This window comes from Acomys minous, assembly GCF_964271855.1.
Source record: "Acomys minous genome assembly, chromosome: 7".
Lineage (NCBI taxonomy): Eukaryota > Metazoa > Chordata > Mammalia > Rodentia > Muridae > Acomys > Acomys minous.
The window spans coordinates 65,802,699-65,823,395 of NC_140488.1; the positions used below are offsets into that span (position 1 = coordinate 65,802,699).

General features: G+C 35.6%; 1 protein-coding gene across 3 annotated transcripts in view; it reads right to left on the reverse strand.

Annotated features, from left to right (window-relative positions):
* Positions 1-20,697, reverse strand: part of LOC311601646 (uncharacterized protein) — a 339,815-nt gene that overhangs the window by 315,199 nt on the left and 3,919 nt on the right. The gene's annotated exons all lie outside the window — the stretch shown is intronic.

Below are 20,697 nucleotides of genomic sequence, written 5' to 3' on the forward strand. Positions count from 1 at the left end.
ACAGACCTGAAAAAAAGAGAGACTGCTAACTTATAAAAGTATATATTTACATGAATTCAAATTGCAGAACAAGCAGTTAACTTATATTGCTAATCCCACTACATGGAAATAGGTCTACGACTGACTGAGACATGAATGTCTGTACATAGCCAAAACTTCTTGTTGGTTAAAGAATTCCCATGATTTATTAATAGATGCCATTCTTCATATGGCATGAATGAAGATTTACAGATGTCTTTCTTCTGCTCAAAGAGCACAGAACTAGCCTTGATTGTTCCGTGTATCCTGCATAATTCACACATTCATAGTTTTAGAACTGTATGATGCTTGTGAGAAATTATATGTTTTCTGAATAAAAGAACTGGACACTGACACTGGATCAGACCTGACAGGTTTCTGAAATGCTGACATCCTGCATCCTTCATGTTCCAGCCCCAAGTGCGTTGGTTGCTGTTCCTCGTCAGAAAAACACAGCTTCAAAGAAGGCTCCTGATGCAAATTGGTTCAGCATTTCAGACTGTCCCACGCAGGACTTATATTAAGCCTAAAATTTCTCAACATTCAGAGACTGGACCACAAATACTATTCCTAGTTTGTTTAAGCAAGATTTATTTGGGCCCCTACATAAGTATTCCCTGCCCCAAATCAGTCTGAAGAAACTTAAAGAGAAAGACCCTAAAAGGGGGGTTGGGTAGGTTTTTGGTTGCTTTCTTGGGTTATAGATCTATATTGTGATTAAAAGTTATGGAAATGGGGTTATAAAGAAAGGGGAGTATAGAGATATGTAGGGATGATAAGACAAAAAGATTACTGAATCTCCTCCTCAACTTAAGGCCTAATTGTTACTCTCAAATAAGGTTAATTTTAATTCATAATTTTAGTAAGTTTAATTTTGATACATTGAAATAGAATTCAAATTTAATATTATTCGTCACACATTATATTTCTACTCTAGTATGAGATGTTGTATACATACAACATTAATACATGGTTCACTTCCAATACTCTGATAGTGCTACTGTAGGCTATTTAAGATAATTGAGTAATACAAGTCAATTATTGATCAAGTCATGGTCATATCAAGTATAAGAATATTCATCCTAGGTTTAACAGTTAGATATAACTCTATGGATAGATGAGGTAAAATACTTAGATATGATCTTCAAAAATCTCAGAGACCTACAAAATATGGCATTTAAAAATATTTTTATTATTTTAAGGATTCTGTGACAATAAGACAAGTTAAGTCCTGGCAGTACCCAATCTACCACAAAGAAAATGATGAACATCGAAGAACCTCCTTGTGGAGATGGCTTTGAATGTGACAGAACAGCCACTGGACAAAAATGTCCTCCTTTCTCCCACAGACAGAGTTCTGCCTAAAAATAGGCAAAGTTGGATACAGGCAGAATTGACAGCCAGATTCTTCCAAGACAGGGTAAGCAAGTCCTCAATGGTTCCTGCTTCACAAACGTGCCTTTCAGATATACTGGGCCAGAAGGCTGAAGATGATGCTCCAACGTTATAGAGAGTTTTGGGTGACCTGTCAAGTAGTAAACTGTCTCTGTCATTTTTTTTTCATTTTGGAAGATGCTAACCTGCACTTTCTGCTTACTTAGTAATTAAATTTATTCCTTCTCAACTCTCTGATGGGGATAACGGGCAAATAGTTTTAAAATTAAGCTTAATTGTTTAGGAAAAGATACTTTTAGGTCTAGATAGATATTTTAGGTTGATAGATTTGAAATTTAATAGAAATTTATTTACATTAGTACTTTAGACTCACCAGGATAACATAGGTAATATTTTCTACAAGGTTGTCAAATATCTTTTAGTTAAACATTATGTATGTAAGTTTTACCTATCGGTTTTTATAATTTCTCATAATTGTACTTATTGTATATACAAAATGGCCTGTATTTAGATAAAAATAAGGGGGAATTGTTGGGGGATCGTCTGATGTATTTTTATGCTAATTAATAAAAAGCCATCCCGCCTAAGCAGAGCAGATGAGATATGTGTGCCCAAAGTTCCTGCCTTTAGAGAAACAGAGAGGAATCCTGGAAAGAAGGGAGAAAGGGTCTCGAGGGAGAAAGGAGGCTGCCATGGGTTAGATGGAAGAGAAAAACATGGCCAGCATGGGTAGGGATTTGGCCCAGATGAAGAACATTAGCAAGTATTTGGGATTATGGACAGGAGGTAGCTTGATAGAAACGATTAGAAACAAATTGCATGGGACTGGGAAGTAGTTAGAGGATTAATGCTTGCCCTGCCCCAGGTTAACTAAGGTTATTTTAAAATATAACAGGTGTCTGTGTCTTGATTGATTGCTAGCAGGGTTTACTGAAGTAATAATAATCATAGGCCTGATAATAAATAATTATTAGACCCTACAGATAGTTTAAAAACAACAGTATTAGAAGTGTATATGTAAATTAATGCTAAGTATTAGAAATTGCTTATTTTCAATTTGCTACAATAAAGAAAAATACATAGTAAAGCTATGATAATATTACATCCCCTAGATTTATCTTTGTTTTTAAATATTTTATTATTATATCAAGTCTGCTAAATCCGACCAAAGTGTACTACTCTGAGATGTTCCCACGTGCTATGAATACCTTTAAATTCATGACAAATACTGAAACCAGTTTCGGATATTAGACAAGACATAATATAGCACTAGGATTCTTCAGAAAGGAGTGATAAATGAGATGAATCCTATATCAAATGGGCTTTAGGACTAGAGGCACTCTCCAGAGCATATCACAGGAAAAGTGCCCTCCAAAAGAGCTTGACATTATTACGAATGTAAGGATATAGGAACAGATACTAAAGAAGGCTAGATAGATAAAATCTGTGAAGAGAACACGAGGCAAAATACTACACATTAAAAGATTCATAAAAATCTATGAAGTATACATTTTGTCTTTGGCTGAATACAATTTTGCAGAATTGTAGGGTGAAATACTATTACTTCTGGAAAGATAACATGCAAGGAAGAGTAATTATTGCAGAACTCAGAGCCAAAAACTTTCCAAAAGTGACAGTGATGAAAACAACTTGACATTCTACTAATCAGAATGAAAAGCTACCATTAAACATGTGCGGTACTGAGTCAAGACAGCATACGTTTTGTTTTACTTGTAGTGATAAATTATCTGGTTTAAAGGCTACTGCAGAACAATTTTAAACTTTACAAACAAGTCTTGAAATGCATCAGAGTGATTGTAAATATGTAGCTGCCAGATAAAAACACTACAACTTAAAAGACAAAAACCAACATTAAATAACATAAAAAAATTTTTAAATACTTTATCAAAGATAAACTATGTAAATACGAAAAGAAGTATTTCTTTTCATCCTTACATCCAGGAGAAAAATTCAACAGACAGAGATAAATAAAATGTGGTATACATATACAGAATAATAATTTTCTGAATAGTGAGTAAATAACTTGAACATGCTAAGTAAAATAAACAAGAAAGTATATATTCATTATATCTCAAAGAAAACAAAACTAACATAAAAAGGGGGAAAGAATAACAATGGTTATCTGGGGCCACATATGATGACACGGGATACAAAAGGGCACAGGAGTATTTTAAGGGCATTTATTCATCTTGGTATTACTCATGGTACATGAATATAACTCATATGTGTATTAAAATTCATTAAACTGTGTATGTAAATTGATGAATTTTAACTTACCTAATATATTATTAAAACTTATACAAATAAGAAGCTGAAAATGACTTTGTGGCTAAGAAAATAAAATATTTATTAAATAAAAAGTTGAGGAGGCTATTGACTCTTACATTATTTAGGATATATTGTTTATGTCTATGTATGCCATGGCATTTATATTATGTTAGCATTCATCAACAGAAAACAAGTCATAGCAAATGAAATACATACAAATAGAATAAGAAAAGTAATTCTGTGTATAGTGGGATTGCATTATGCTTAGCTCCAAATACTTAGACAATTCTCAAAAGAAACATAAGAATGATTCCAGCAGTTAATTTTTAAATGCTGAGCCTCACCATTTATAAAAAAAATGAAAATATAATTTTACAAAACTTCCCTGAACTAAATTTACCTTGATTACCAGTCTATTATCAAAAGAATATCAGACCACAATTAAGAAATTACCTCCATTAGACTGGCCTATAGGCAAATCTTTAAGGATTTTTATGATAAATTATTTATGTGGGAGGGTCCAGCACACTGTGGGTGGTGCCACATTTTGGCAGGTGAACCTCGGTTGCATAATAAAGAAGCTGAGTAAACCATGGAGAGCAGGCCAGTAAGCAGTGTTCCACTTCCAGGGCCTCCTTTTCTTTATTCCTGCTCTGACTTCCCTCTATGATGGATTATAAACTGTAAGCTGAAATAAATATATTTCTCCCTATATTGCTTTCAGTCATACTCAACAATATAAACCAAATTAGGAAAAGGGACTCTTAATTAAGAAACTGCCTCCATTAGATTGCCTATGAGCATATCTATAGGGCATTTTCTTGATTGATGTGGAGTAGGTTGTCCTGGAAAGTGTAAAATAGGTCGCTGCACTGGGCCAGAAAGGAGCTTCCTCCATGATTCTGCCTCTACTTCAGCTTGAGTTCCTACCCTGACTTCCCTCAATGATCCCGTATGATAGAGAGGGGCATGTAAGCCAAATAATCCATTTTCTCCACAAGTTGCTTTTGGTCATGATGTTTATCACCAAACTCAGATGCCTTGTCATAAATATTCTTCTAACATTTCAAAAGGTATGCTATCCGTGTCAAAATGAAATTATTAAACAACACTAGTGTATATACTAGGGTGAATGAATTATCACTGTTATTTTGGATACACTAAAACATAATTATAGAGGGTTTGCTTCTGTCATTTAAGTGGACAAAGCTAAAGAGCATATTTCTAATCATTGCTAGAGCTACAGTTATTCTCTCTACGGTCTCTCCTCACACTAGAGAACTGATTTTACATTACTATTACCCATGCTTCTGTATCTCATTCAGAACTTTAGTATTTTTTGTGAGTCTCTAGTCTAGGCTGGCCTCAAGCTCTCAAAGGAGTACAGAAATTACTCTTGAATTTCTGAATCACTTCCCTCCATCTCTGAGTAGAGGTAGGATTACAGGTATGTGCCAACTGCACTTGGGTTCAAATACAGAACTTCATGAATAATAGGCAAAGACTCTGACATATGAGTGAGATTTGAGGCTATACTTTCAGTCCTGTGCCTCAGTGTTTGTACCTCAAACATTGTTCCATAGAATAAACTATATTCATCCATTTTTTATATTTTATTAATTTATTCATATTACATCTCAATGGTTATCCCATTCCTTGTATCCTCCCATCCCTCCCTCCTATTTTCCCCTTACTCCCCTCCCCTATGACTGTGACTGAAGGGGACTTTCTCCCCCTGTATATACTCATAGGGTATCAAGTCTCTTCTTGGTAGCCTGCTATCCTTCCTCTGAGTGCCACCATGTCTCCCCATACAAGGGACGTGGTCAAATATGGAGCACCAGAGTTCGTGTGAAAGTCAGACCCCACTCTCCACTCAACTGTGGAGAATGTCCTGTCCATTGGCTAGATCTGGGTAGGGGTTTGAAGTTTACTGCACGTATTGTCCTTGGCTAGTGCTATAGTTTGATCAGGACCCTTGGCCCCAAATTTGCCTATCATAATGTTCTTCTTGTAGGTTTCTAGGACCCTCTGAATCCTTTTACTTTGCCATTCTCCCATGCTTCTCTCATCTAGAGTCCCTGTCTCCTGGTTAAGTGAAGACTTTCATGGGACATGCCCGTTGGGCTAGTGTGCAGATATAAGTGAGTATATACCATTTGAGTCTCTCTGCTTTTGGGTTAGCTCACTCAGTATGATCATTTCTAGTTCAATCCATTTGTCCACAAATTTCGGGATTTCCTTTTTTTTAATAGCTGAGCAGTATTCCATAGTATAAATGTACCACAGTTTCTTTATCCATTCTTCTACTGAGGGGCACTTAGGCTGATCTGGCTATTATGAATAAGGCTGCTATGAACATGGTTGAGCAAAAGTTCTTGTTGTGTGCTGGAGCATCTTCTGGGTATATTCCAAAGAGTGGAATAGCTGGGTTTTGAGGAAGCCCTATGCCCAGTTTTCTGAGATAGTGCTCTGTTACAGTGCTCCTTGCTCATGGATTGGGAGAATTAACATAGTAAAAATGGCCATCTTACCAAAAGCAATCTACAGATTCAATGCAATCTCTATCAAAATACCTACATAATTTTTAAAGACATTGAAAGTTCAATTCTCAACTTCATATTCATCCATTTTTAAAGTCACTGAAGCTAATTATTTAATTCCTTTTAACAGTTATGTAAAAAGAGCCACGAAGACTTTTGAAGTTGAAATGCAGAATTTTCTGTTGTTACTGTATAAAATGACATTCTCACCTGAGTTTGTAACTCAAACCTAATTCAGTAATGAAAGTGTCTGAAAAAAAAGTTACTGTGCCTTAAAAAAGAAAAAAAAAAACTTAATATCCTTTTACATGGGTATAATTATTACCAAAATTTCTCTCACAAATGTTATTTCATCTTATCTCTAGCTCTAAAATTCTGCAACCATCTCATTCATTATTACTGGTTGCTCCTAGAATAAGTCACTAGAAAACATTATTGTTTATTAAAGTCAAATTTACCTTTTATTTATGTGATTTACTAGTCTCCTTCCTTCTTTGCTTTACTGAATACTGCCACAAATTCCTCAGAATTCTTGGAATTTGGGAGTCCTAACTAATCTCTAACACTTATTCTTAGCACCTAACTCTTTCATATAGCTTGTCTTTTTTGGTCTGCCTGTTACTTTCCTCAAAAGCTTTCTTCTAACTATGTTTTCTATACTCTGAATGCTGAGATTAAAAATATTTCTTCGAGTGCTGGAGAGGTGGCTCAGAGATCATGTTAAGAGCACTGGCTGCTTTTCCAGAGGTCCTGAGTTCAATTCCCAGGAACCACATGGTGGCTCACAGCCATCTATAATAAGATCAGGGTGCCCTCTTCTGGCATGCAGTTGTATTGCAGACATAACATTGTATACATAATAAATAAATAAATCTTATTTAAATATATTTCTTCCAAAATATGGTGTCCTAGCTGGGTTTTTTGTTTTGTTTTGTATCGTTTTTTTTTGTCAACTTGGCATAAGCTAGAATCATCAGAGAGGAAGGAGCCTCAATTGAGATGATTACTTCATAACCTCCAGCTATAATGTATTTCTCAGTAAGTGATCTCTAAGTCAGGGTCCAACTCATTGTAGGTGGTACCATCTCTGGCCTGGTGGTTCTGGGTTCTATAAGAAAGCAGGCTGATCAAGCTAGGAGAAGCAAGCCAGTAAGCAGCACCCCTTCATGACCTCTGCCAATAGCGCCTGCCTTCAAGTTCCTGCTCTGTTTAAGTTCCTGTCCTGACTTCCTTTGATGATATACAGGAATGTGGAAGTGTAAGCTGAATAAACCATCTCCTCCCAAACTTGATTTTTGGTCATGGTGTTTCATTGCAGTAATAGAAGTCTTGACTAATATGACTATGAATAACAAATATGAATAAAATTACATTATATTTTAGAAAAGACATTGTGATGGTTTGAATAAAATAGCTCCCATAGGTTCATATATTAAAGTACTTGGTCCTCAGTTGGTAGAACTGTTTGGAAAGGATTAAGAGAGGGGACCTTGTTGGAGGAAGTATATCACTGAGAACAAGCTTTGAAGTTTCAGAAAATTCACATCATTCCCAGTGTGTTTCCTGTTTGTGGTTCATGATGTGAGCTCTCAGCTGCTGCTTCAGTGTCATACCTGCCTGCCTCCTGCCATGATGGTGATGGACTCCTATGTCTCTAGAACTGTATGCCCCTTGGTCATGGTGCCTTATCAAAGAAATAGAAGAGTGACTAGGACACAACTATAGCTGGACATCATTATATTAAACTAAATAAAGAAAATAGAATTCACATTTTCACTAATATGAAAATCTACATTGTGTTTGTGCATGGGTGTGGGTGTGAGGAAGAAATACAAAGGTAAAACGACAAAAATTTGGATAGGGGACAGCAATGTGGGAAGGTAAAAGCTTAGCTCAGTATGGTCAAAGTACTTGATAGTAGAATCAAATGGCATGGAGTATTGGGGACATCAGGATGCACGACAAGAGAAGGATTAACTAGGATAAATGGAATATAAAGAAACTATTTGGAAAGCAAAATATGGCCCTCTGTGCAATAACAGCTTGACTACTGGAAGGTAACCATCTCCCCTCTGATAAATTAAAGAGCAACTCCATAGAAGGTGTGGGATAAGAACCAATGCCTAGTATTGTAAGTTTGAATAGCATCCCAGTTATGGTGGTAATAAGCCCATGCAGGGAACATACATCTGATGTTTAATTGAACTTACTTAGCAAACTACCTTTTAAATACCTCATCTTCTACCCCTAGATAAAATTAACTTCCATCCTTTATCAGAAAAATGTTTCCTTATGCTTAACAATGGTAAATATAGTTGAGGAAAAAAGGAATAGAAATATGCAACATCCAAAAATAGGGTGAGATGCCAATCTCTAGACTCAAAACAATAAATGCAATCACTAACTGACATCAAATTTAATTACCTTCACTGAGCCCATGAGACCAAACTTATCAACAATTAGTCAATGAAAGTAGTAGGGCTCAGAGTACCTTCCCATTTACCTCTGAATTACTAGCTATTAGTAGAATCTGGGAGAGAGGAGATCATTATTTTTAGTTGTGAGGCCTCTGCTAAGCCTGCCATTTTCAATGGATAGCTTCAAATTTATGGTCACACAGATGGCTCTGGTTGATCCTGGTGAGTTATAAAACACAATGAATAAATAGTAACAGCAAAGAAAGAATAAGAAGTACTGAATTTCAAGTAGGTGTAAGAGGAGACAGCAGTAGTAGGGAGGTGGGAGTTACAAATAGTACACATATAATACATATGTGAAAATGTAAAAATATAATAAAAATTTAAAATGTATTAGCAAGTATACTTACAATTAGAGAAATTTAAAAGGAAACAAGGGGTTTAGTTAAATACATTTCTTTTGGAGAAAGAATAAAAAGGTGGCTAGTTACAATGGGTGAACAACCTGGGTATTCTTATCATCAATTTTAAAATATCATTAAAACATCAACATGGCATATATTTTTAACATCAACGTTGAATTAGGTATGTTAATTATGATTTTAATATTAAAGAAATAGTTATATTAAAATTCATTTAAACATCAGGATGATATTACGAATAGTAATAAGTAGAGATCTTACCATAAGACAGAACAGGTATCAGTAGCACACTCCCACCACATGAAAATTATTACATACAGCAATCCCTGTTATTCAACTTATCATTCCTATTTCAAGTCTAAAGGTCTAGAATTTCAAAAAGTTAAAACATAATACAAAAAGTTATGTTATATGTGTAAGTGAGGGAAATGAAGAGGACGGAGAAAGGGCAAACAAATGACCATTTATGAAGTCAAGTAAAGAGGAAACTAACAAAATGAGAGAATCTTTGCCAGCTATACATTTTATTGAGGGTTAATACCCAGACTATATAAATAATTCAAAAAGGAGTAAAAACTGCAAAAGATCATATCAAAAAGTAGGCTATAGATCTGAACAGAGAGTAGTTTTTAAAAAGAAGAAAGAGAGAGGAAAAGTATCTAAGAAAGTGCTGGAGAGATGCCTAGGTGATTAAGTGCACTTGTTCTTGCAGAGGACATGGGTTCATTTCCCAAGACCCATATGGGAGCTTACAAACATTCATAACTCCTATTCCTGTATACAAAAGCCTCTTATGACCACCTTGGGCTCCAAGCAGACTAGTGGTACACAGACATACATGGGAACAAAATACTCATACAGATAAAATAAAAATTTAAATATATAATAATATAAAACATTCACTGTCCTTAGCGATTAGGGTAAAATAACATTAAGGTGGTCTGAAAAGGTTGTAAGAAATCAGTGTTCATTTATCTTAATTATATATAATATTCATTAAGTCTATATGTGTATATATAAATATATAATTTATATGAAGTTATTTGACTTGGCCTGAAAATACTTCCCCAAATGACCATAAACTATTTAACGAAACCCCAGTATCAGCCATTAGAAAACTCCCTTTTAGATTGTTGGTGAGAAAAGGACAAGAGCACCCCCCTAAATAATACAGGCTATCTCTTAGACACCTCCTAGAATGGGAAGGTAACTCCCATTGCTTAAGATACCATGTACTTTGGATTTAAGACCCACAGGAGCTGAGCTGGATTTGACCTGAAAGCTTCTTCTCTGAGGACTAGCTTTCACACTACCAGGTGCAATGCAAGCTTCTAAGAAGGGAAGCAAGTAGAAGTTCTACACATCTACGATGCTAAATAGATAATAAATAGTGATAAATAGAATGTCACAAAAAGATTAAGGGTGCAATAGGGACACTTATAAATTGTTCTCTAACTGGGCATAAGACCCACCTGTCGGGAAGAAAATCATATCAGTTACTAGAAAGCAATCCAACCACCTGGGGCACATGAGGTAATAGATTTTAGGGGAGAATCTACTGATGCCACTTTCCAAAGTAAGTATCCTTCCCAACTGTATTCTAAATGTTTATTTTTATCCTCACAGGTAAGTATAGCTCTTATCCGTCATCAAAGAAACTTCTCTTTACAATAGAAGGAGACCATTACAGGAAAGTATGACTAATCAAAATACAGAGAACCATTAATTGTGAGGTGTCCAGCCCCAAGTGATACATCTACAATATAACTCCTCTACCTGAGATTCAGGTAACATCACAGAAGAGGCTGTGGAAAGATTTTAAGAGCCAGAGGACCAGAAAAGCTGCCGTGACACTGTTTCCTAGAAATAACAAAGCTTCACTATTGCTACCTCAACAACATGGTTGCCTAAATAAAATCTGAAAAGTACAATTCCAAACATGCTAAACTGGAAGGGAGACATGTCACTGAAAGACAATGAACTATAGGCAACTAAAAAATGTTGAGAGCAGAAAAACAGTCCTCTTCAGGAATTTGTCCCGTTAGTGGTTATCCAGCATCAAGTAATCAGTCCTGAACTAATATATAATTGTGTAACACTAGACAGACTGAGATGTTAAATTTATATATTTACTACTACTACTACTACTACTACTACACACACACACACACACACACACACACACACACACACACACACACAAATTAACAACTAAAACATGTAATAACAACTATGGAAAAAAAGGTTATGATTTTAAGAGAAAGTGTGGGGATATACATGGAAGTAGTTGGAAGAAGGAAAGGGAAGAGAAAAATTACCCAATCATATTTTAATTTTAAAAATTAAAAATAGAGACTACAAAATAAGAGGCTACGGATCTGAACAGAGTTATAAAACAAAAAAATTAAAATAGCTAATAAATAGCTCAAGAACTTTAGGAAAATGCAAATTAAAACTACTTTACGATGTTATCTTACCCCAGTCAGAACGGCTAAGTCCAACAAAATAACTAAGCATAAATACTGAGATGATATAGGGGAAAGGGAACACTCATTCATTGTTTTTTTTAAAGTGTAAACTGGTACTGCCATTCTGGAAATCAGTGTGAGGAATTCTCAAAGAACTAAAAATAAATCTATCATATAACCCATCTTGCATATGGCCCAAAGGAATTAACAACTGCTCCACAGATACTTGCTCAGCTATGTTCATTGCTGCTCTGTTCACAAAAGTTAAGAGATGGAAACAACCTAAATTTCCTTCACCTGGTGAATGGATAATAAAAATGTGGATGTAGATTGAATTACACTCAGAATTTTAGATGCACCAAGATAGGAAAGATGTTTTTTTTTCAAGGCTGTCAAATACAAATAGCCAAAACACTAAGAATCTAACATTTATATAATTCCTGATTGTATCATGGTTCTCATTGCTGTTAAGTAGTTTATTGTATATACATGTAATAATATAAATGTATATGTAAAAATTTTAAATGTCAAAAATTTTTAAATGTGGTATATATACACTATGGATCACTATTCATCTGTAAAAATTAAAACAAATCATGAATATTTCAGTAAAAATGAAACCACAAAATATTGTATTGGGTGTTGTATTCCAGACCTATAAAGAAAAATTTTATGTCCCCTTTGTAGTGAAAATTTTGGTTTCTTAAAAAACTCAGTTATGTTATATATATTTTTGTTTCTATCCTAGGTGTGGGAAATGAGGCTGCTTCACTTTGTCCACAGCTGTTAACTATGATTGTCTCATGCTCTAGGAGGGGCATGATTTTTTGCCAGCTGCAAATAGTTTAATTCTGGGGAACTCTGGAGAGGGTATAAATGGGAGAACCCTGAGAGGGCCTATGGCAGCAGCTGTTGCCCCTGCTGTTGCTGGTTCCAAATGCTGTGTTTACTATTGCTGTTTTGCTCATTTGCTGGTTTCTTGGGTGGCTGAATATACTGATGGTGAAGATCAACCCTGCCCAAAGGAATTCAACACCCCTCATCAGCAGAAAGTTGTCTAAAGTGGTCTATGGCTCCTTTCCTCTCCAACCTACTTTCCTATCCAGTGTTAGGGAACTGGAAGGGATTGTGGTGGAAAAAGTGTTGGAAGGGTAGTAGATATATGAACCTAATAAAGTAGCCAAAAATATACACCAACAAGTGGTACCAGACAAGGTATGAAGAAATGAATACTTGTGGCTGCTGCCACTGGGTACCCCCATACCCCGCCCCCCATCATTTTGCTTCCAGAGAGGATTTTCTATTTCTTCTTCTTTTCTTTCTGTATTACATTTCAAAAAAGGCGGGGAGAATGAATGAGCAATTGGAAAAGTTGCGAGTGGGTATGGAGTGATTTGAAGGGAAAAAAAGATTAAATAAGAAAGCCAGAAGGTTCACTCTATTATATTGTTTCTGAAAGGGTTAAAGAGTTGTCTGTGCACCTAGAGAGGTTACAGGTGGAGAAAGAAGTACTTGGGAAGCGAGTAGTGCCAGAGAGAGGAGAGCAAAGGGTTTAAGACTTGGTGGCTGAAAGTGGTAGCTTTCTGCAGGATAAAATTTAGAAACAGACTAGGCTAGAAGGCAGATTGCCACCCTGCCCTGTGCTATGTACTTTTGGTTTGAAGACCCTAAAGCCCTGAACAGGATGGAGAACTAGGAGGAGGCCATGCAGGGTGACAGGGTTAAAGAGAAACAGCCCATTTTGAAAGGGTTAACCTTGAGCCAAGTGTACCTCCAGAGAAATGGCCAGTGAATACAAAGTTTTCCTAGTAATTGTGCAGCACATGCCTGCTACTGGTTCTGACCATGGTTATGATGAGATAACATGACATCCAATAGAAATGATAGATCTGAGATATTTTTAAAAGGCTATTGTTTCCAACAGAATGCATTAACCTTTAGTGAAACAAATAGTAAGTAACTGGGCTACCCAAAATAGAAATATTCCCCAAGATTGGAAGGGGTTGGTGGCAACTGTGCTAGAGGGTAGTCAGCAGCTACAGTGGTTAACATGGTGGAAGGAAGAAGACTCAAATATTTAACAATGAAAGAGCAAGAGGAATAAATATTGATAAAGATCCATTGCTTGGTGAGGGGCAGTATTCTGACCTACAAGAACAAATCTGATTTTATGATGCCATTATAGAACAATGTCACTTGGTAGCCTTAAGAGCTTGGGACAATGCTGAGCCCAGGAAAGAATCCACTTCATTTGCTAAGATAATACAAGGCTCTGGAGAAGCATTCACAGACTTCATACAGAGATTGCTTTCAGCTGTAAACAAAGCCATATCAGACCCTGATACCAGACAGGGTCTCTTGGCATTTGAGAATGTGAATATCAAATGTAAGAGAGTTGTTAGATGTTAAAGGCATGGACAGCACCAATGGACAAACAAATATGGGACAAAACTGATATTGGCTTTCATGAGTATTGTGTCACTATCATAGGACAAGCCATAGCTACAGGTCTCAGATACCAAAATATCCACTGCTTTAATTGTGGTGAATTTGGCCATTTACAAAGAAATTGTAAGGCTAAAATCCTCAGAGCTCAAAATGTCTGGTGCAGTAACTGTGAAGAATATGGCACTTTCCAAGCCAGATTTCAAAATGGCCAGTGTGTTAACTCTGAGGAATACAGCACATTCCTCAGGAGATGCTAACAAACCATCGATGTGCTCTCTGAAAAAAAAATGGTTAGGCTTCCCAGGGTTCACAGATGTTGTGGGAAAAGGCATCATTGGACTAATGAATGTTATGTCCCAGGAAAGATATACAAAGTAATCCTTGCCATCAGGAAATGAACAATGGAGCCTTCCAGCTTGAGGCTCCATAGGAAAAAAAAGTACAAGCCATTTCCTTCTGGTCACTCAAGAGGTAACAAGCAGGCATAAAAACTGCAACTAGGTATTGCTGATCTCATGCATGTTAATGAAGGCAGTGTGGCTTTAGATTAACTTCCCAAAGATTCACTGTGCATCCACTTCTTCCTAAGATCATCCCTACTGTCTCTGCAGGCAAAGGACCATAAGGAACAGTGGTTATTTTGTAGCATTGAATTTTGTGGGAGAGGACAAGAGGTTTATCTGTGGCCAAATCTAAAGCCACCCTGCCTTCAGGAGGATTTGGGAGTACTGGAAAACGTGTGTTCTAGAAAACATTGTGAACAATCAAAGACCAAAATTAAAACTGCAAGCGAATGGTGGTGAAATAGAAGGTTTACTGGACATAGAAGCTGATGTAACTATTTTTTCTCCAAAATCCTGGAATCCAGAATAGTTACTTCAGTTGGTTTATATACAGTTTATAGGAATTGGTAAGTTACCTCAAATAAAACAAAGTATACAATGGGTTAAACGTGTGGGACCAGAAAGACAAACAGGGAAGCTGAGACCTTATGTGGTTGACATAACCCATAAATTTATGAGGAAGGGATCATTTACAACAATGGGGTACTCTTATATTCCTGAAATCCCAGAGACAGCTCATGATGAAATCAGGGGGAAAATGGTAGATACTCCTGGGCAGGTATTGATATATATTATCAAAAACATTCATTAGCTATACACATTGTCCAAACACAGGAAATCACAGGGATTGAGTTTCCATTTTTTTTGGAGGGCACTGTTATACCAACAGCCCTACCCCTAAATTGGTTGATTGACAAACCTGTATGGTTAGAGTATTAACCCTTTAATGAGGAAAATTGCAGGCACTTGATCAGTTGGAACAATAGCAGCTGGAGGCTCAACATATAGAAGAGTCTACTAGCCCACAGAATTGCCCTGTTTTATAACAAAGAAGTCAGGAAAATGGAGGATGTTAACATATTTAAAAGCAGTAAATAGAGTAATTCAATCAATGGGTCCTTTACAGCCTGAAATTCCTTTACCTTCTATATTACCAAAGTCATGGCCTATAATAGAAATTGATTTAAAAGATTGCTTTTTCCCTCATCCCCTCCCAATCTCATCCCCTCTCTTTTCCTTTATCTTTCTTTTGTAGGTAAGGAGATAGGACCTGAAAAGAAGGAAAGGAGGATACAGAAATATAGAAGGAGGATAGAACAAAAGGTAGATTAACTCTTGTGAACACTCAGCCTGTCTCAAAGAAGATGATGAGCATCAAAGAACCTCCTTATGGAGTTGGCTTCAAATGTGGCAAGCCAGATACTGAGCAAAATGCTCTCGTTTCTGCCACAGACAGAATTCTGCCTAAAAATGGGCAAGTTAGATGCAGGCAGAGTAGAATGCCAAACTCCGCCGAGACAGGGTAAGCAAGTCCTCAATAGTTCCTGCCTCACAAATATGTCTGTCAGATGGATTGGACCAGAAGGATGAAGATGATGCTCAAATGTTATAGAGAGTTTTGGGTGACTGTTCAGGAAGTAAACTGTCTCAGTCATTTTTTCATTTTGGAAGCTGCTAACCTGCACTCCGGGTTCACTCAGGTATTTAATTATTATTCCTTCTCAAGTCTCTGATGAGGCTGAAGACCAGATAGTTTAGTCTTTCAATTAAGCTTAGTAAGTTAGGGATTAAGATGTTTTTAGATCTAGGTACATGTTTTAAGTAGACAGAAATGAGGTATAATAGCTATTAATCTCTATTCAGAAATTTAGACACAACAAGATAGGAAAGATGTTTACTTCAAGTTTGTCAAATACAAATAGCCAAACGACTATGAACGTAACATTTATATAATTTCTGATTGTCTCCTGGCTTTTTACGCTGTGTGTAGTTTGTTTTACTCATGTGTAATAATATAAATGCATATATTTATTTTTTCTGAGTTTCATAAAGTTTTTTTAATTATCAAACAGTATTGACAATAACCATAATCACATTGAGAAATTAAGGCAAAGTTTAATAAATTACATATTTAGATTATGCAATATTTTAGGTAGACATGGCAATGATGATCACAGAAAAACTGAATAACAATAAATGACTAATTTTATATTCTTTTTTTAAATTTTATTTTGTTAATTTATTCATATTACATCTCAATGGTTATCTCCTCCCTTTTATCCTCCCATTCCTACCTCCCTCCTATTTTCCCCTTACTCCCCTCCCCTATGACTGTGACTGAGGGGGACTTCCTCCCCCTGTATATGCTCATAGAGTATCAAGTCTCTTCTTGGTAGCCTGCTATCCTTCCTCTGAGTGCCACCAGGTCTCCCCATTCAGGGGACGTAGTCAAATATGAGGCACCAGAGTACGTGTTAAAGTTAGACCCCACTCTCTACTCAACTGTGGAGAATGTCCTGTCCATTGGCTAGATCTGGGTAGGGATTTGAAGTTTACGGCCTGTATTGTCCTCGGCTGGTGCCATAGTTTGAGCAGGACCCCCGTGTCCAAATCTGTCTATCATTATTTTCTTCTTATAGGTTTCTAGGATCTTATGGATCCTTCAACTTTGCCATTTTCCCATGCTTCTCTCATCTAGAATCCCAATAGGATGTCCTCCCCTCTGTGCCAGTTTTACTAATAAATGTATATATTTAATAAGAAATATATTGTCTTTGGCTGGTGCCTTAGTATGAGCGGGACCCCTGGGCCCAAGTCTGCCTATCATAATGTTCTACTTGTAGGTAGGTTTATAGGACCCTCTGGATCCTTCTACTTTGCTATTCTCCCATGATTCTCTTATCTAGAGTCGGTAAACTTTAAACCCCTATCCAGATCTAGCCAATGGTCAGAACATTCTCCACAGTTGAGTGAAGAGTGGCATATGACTTTCTCACGTACTCTGGTGCCTCACATTTGACCATGTCCCCTGGAGGGGGAGACCTGGTGGCACTCAGAGGAAGGACAGCAGGTTACCAAGAAGAAACTTGATACCCTATGAACATATACAGGTGGAGCAGGTGGATCTAGAAAGGGAACAGGATATGCAAGTGATAAGAAGGGATAAATAGGAAAAAATAGAGGAATTAATTGAGGTAGGAAAGAAAGGAGAGATAAACAACACTGTGAAAAATCATAGGGATATTATTTTATATTTACATAAATTACACATAATGCATATAAGCATATATGTATATACATAGTTTAAATGTAGTTAAACAACTTGGGATGATAATACTACATGCTTACCCAAAAAGTCACTAACAACTCTCAGTACCAAGAACCACAGCCCTCCTTTCAATTCGTTTGTCAGTGGAGTCCAATATACTCCCAACACAAAACAGCTTGTTCCTGTGGCACTTGGTTGTCTCCCAGAAAATGAAAGTAAGCCATTATTGGAGAAGACATCATTTAGACACTGTATGAACTTGGAAGATTCTAGATGAGTCTGATGTGAAAGCTTCTTCCCTGAAGACTAACTTTCATATTACCAGAAGTAACTATGCAAGCTACAAAGAACAGGAAGTAATTAATAGTCCTATCTAGCTATGCTGCCTACAAAACACAAAAAGATCAACAGGACACGATAACCTTAAAGGTCTAATAGTGGCACCTATATTTTCATGGTAGCCAACAGGAGGAAAATCATGCCTAGTAATGTAAACATAGATAACTACCCATAGTTAATGAGTTCATGGACCCTAGAGGCTAACTAAGTATGGCTACTTTCTTAAATCAGTATAATTCCTAAATGTATTCTAAATTCTTATCCCTATGCCCACACAGAAGTGTAACTATCAGGCTTCATTAAGGAAGCTTCTTTTTTTTTTGCTGCAAATGAAGACCATTACATAAAGCCACATCTAGTCAAAATTCAGAAAATGACTGTGACACATGTGATACATTACAACAAACTCCTTATATATACTTACATATACAAAGATCATTATAGAAAAGAGTGGAAAGATTCTAAAATCCAGAAGACCAGGAAGTCTGCTGCATAATTGTGTCTTCTAGATAGGACAGACTAGTTACAACAATTAAATACTAACCACATGGTTGCCTGACTATACCTGAACAATGGCAATACCAGTTGGCATGCCAACATAGATGGGGGAAACATCACTGGGCCCACCACCACTAGATAAAGAGTTACAGGCAATTAATAACTGATAAAAGATGGAGAATTAAGTCTTCTTCAGGGATCAAAAACATACATGATTATCTAATACCAAGTAATTAGCCAGTCCCCCCCCACACACACAAAGAAACAAACGTCACTAAAGGGACACAGCAAATTGTATTTATATATTTATTTGCACATGTGTTTATAAACATGTATGTTGCGATAATTAAAGGAAAAGATGCTGTAAACTTGAGAGGGAATGTATGCAAGAAGAGCTGGGATGAGAAGATACATAGGAATTATGTGATTATATTTTAATTTAAAAATGTAAGTGCCTGGACTTAAATATGCCACACTATTTATAAGAATATCATCTAACATGTTTAAAGATAAGATATTGGGACACTATAAAATAAATATTACCTGTAAATTCCCAAGTCTTTTCAGAGCTGTGAGAAAGGCCTTCTGTAAGACCCATTGGTTTTAATGTATTTGATTTTTCTCTTCATATAACAGGAATCTTTTATGTTTATAATAACTACTCAACATGATGAATCAGACCAATTCAAACTAGAATTGTAGAATGGAAAGGCTTTTCTTTATTTCGTGAAATAATGAAAAGCATTAAGGTCAGGTGCCTATGATTCATTACTGCCTTATTTTAATTATTTTTTTAAACAAATTCTGTTTTAAAATATGCATATATCACCAAACAAAAGTTAACTAAGAGTGCTGCCTTGAACATATCTTGCTTTAACGGTAGCTTATAAGAAAATTGAGATGAGAAATATTAAAGTTATCATATTACCAGTAATATAATTTAATGAGCAATACTATTTATAATGAATTGTCATGCATATTATTATGTCCAAAAATTGAAAATATTATTTCATAATATCAAATTATTTAGAACTTTATAAGGAAAAGATAAAATGTGAAAGTATAAATACACACATAAACATTGAGACAGTATTAGAATGACTGACAGTAAGTGTATTTATAAAATAAAGAAATGTTATGGGAACGCAAGAGAGAATGAAATTTCTTCTTACATTAGCACTATTTTCATTAGTTTATAAATTCAAAGTCTTAAAACTACAAAAAGATAATTCACAGAAACAAAGATAGAAATAGAAATGGAGAAGTAGAATTTCACTCCAAAAGTAGGAACCAAGTTGTTATTTCCTAAAATACAAAGTTAAATTGGCTTTAGGGATTTTCATTTTTCAGAGATTAAAATTTATGAACATCAGTATTAACTGTGAACAAAAACTGTGTTCACTTGAAATGTTTCTGTCCTAAAATAATTTGATACAATTGAAATTATTTACTATATACGTTCATTGCTTGATAAATTTACCATTTTGACTACATATGATAAAATAATATACCAAAGCTATTTTATAGAAGAAATTTTAAAATTTTACTATTTTTTCTTATGAGCCTAGCATTTAGTGGCTGAGCCATCTCTCCAGCCCAATATATTTTTATAAATAATTTATTTTCATCTATATGCTACCTAATCTAATTTACTTAACATAGCTGAATGTTCTAAACCATCATTACTAATCACTATGTAAAAAAAAAAAACTCTCCAGTGTCTCAATGATTCATTCTATATTTAAGGAGTTTCCACAGTTAAAAGAGGGAAAGGACTGCAATTTTCTGCTAGAGTATTCTGTGCTTTGATAGCAATAAAGAAAATTAAAGAAAGATGTCTTTGGTTCTTTCCTTCTTATCAGTAAATGTATTATTCACTTAATATCTGTTAACATGAATACGATGTGGTAGACTTAAACTTAGTCTCATCTCTCGGTAGTTAAGTATATCAAGAGGAATAAAATTTAATTAGTAATAAAATTACATTTAACTCTTTCATTGCACTCATTCCCCTACAATGCCCATCCTCCTCCTTTGTGTAAAAGAATGTATATAATAATATCTAATAGTGTTCTATATTTATATGCTGTCATTATCTCTGAATGTTTTGGTATCTTCTAAAATTAATTTAATTATATTAATATATTAAAATAATTATAAATTAATTCCATATCCACATAAAAAGGCATTGATTTAGAGAAGGAAAATACTATTGTATGCATGTGGATCTTTGATCATATGTATGGCT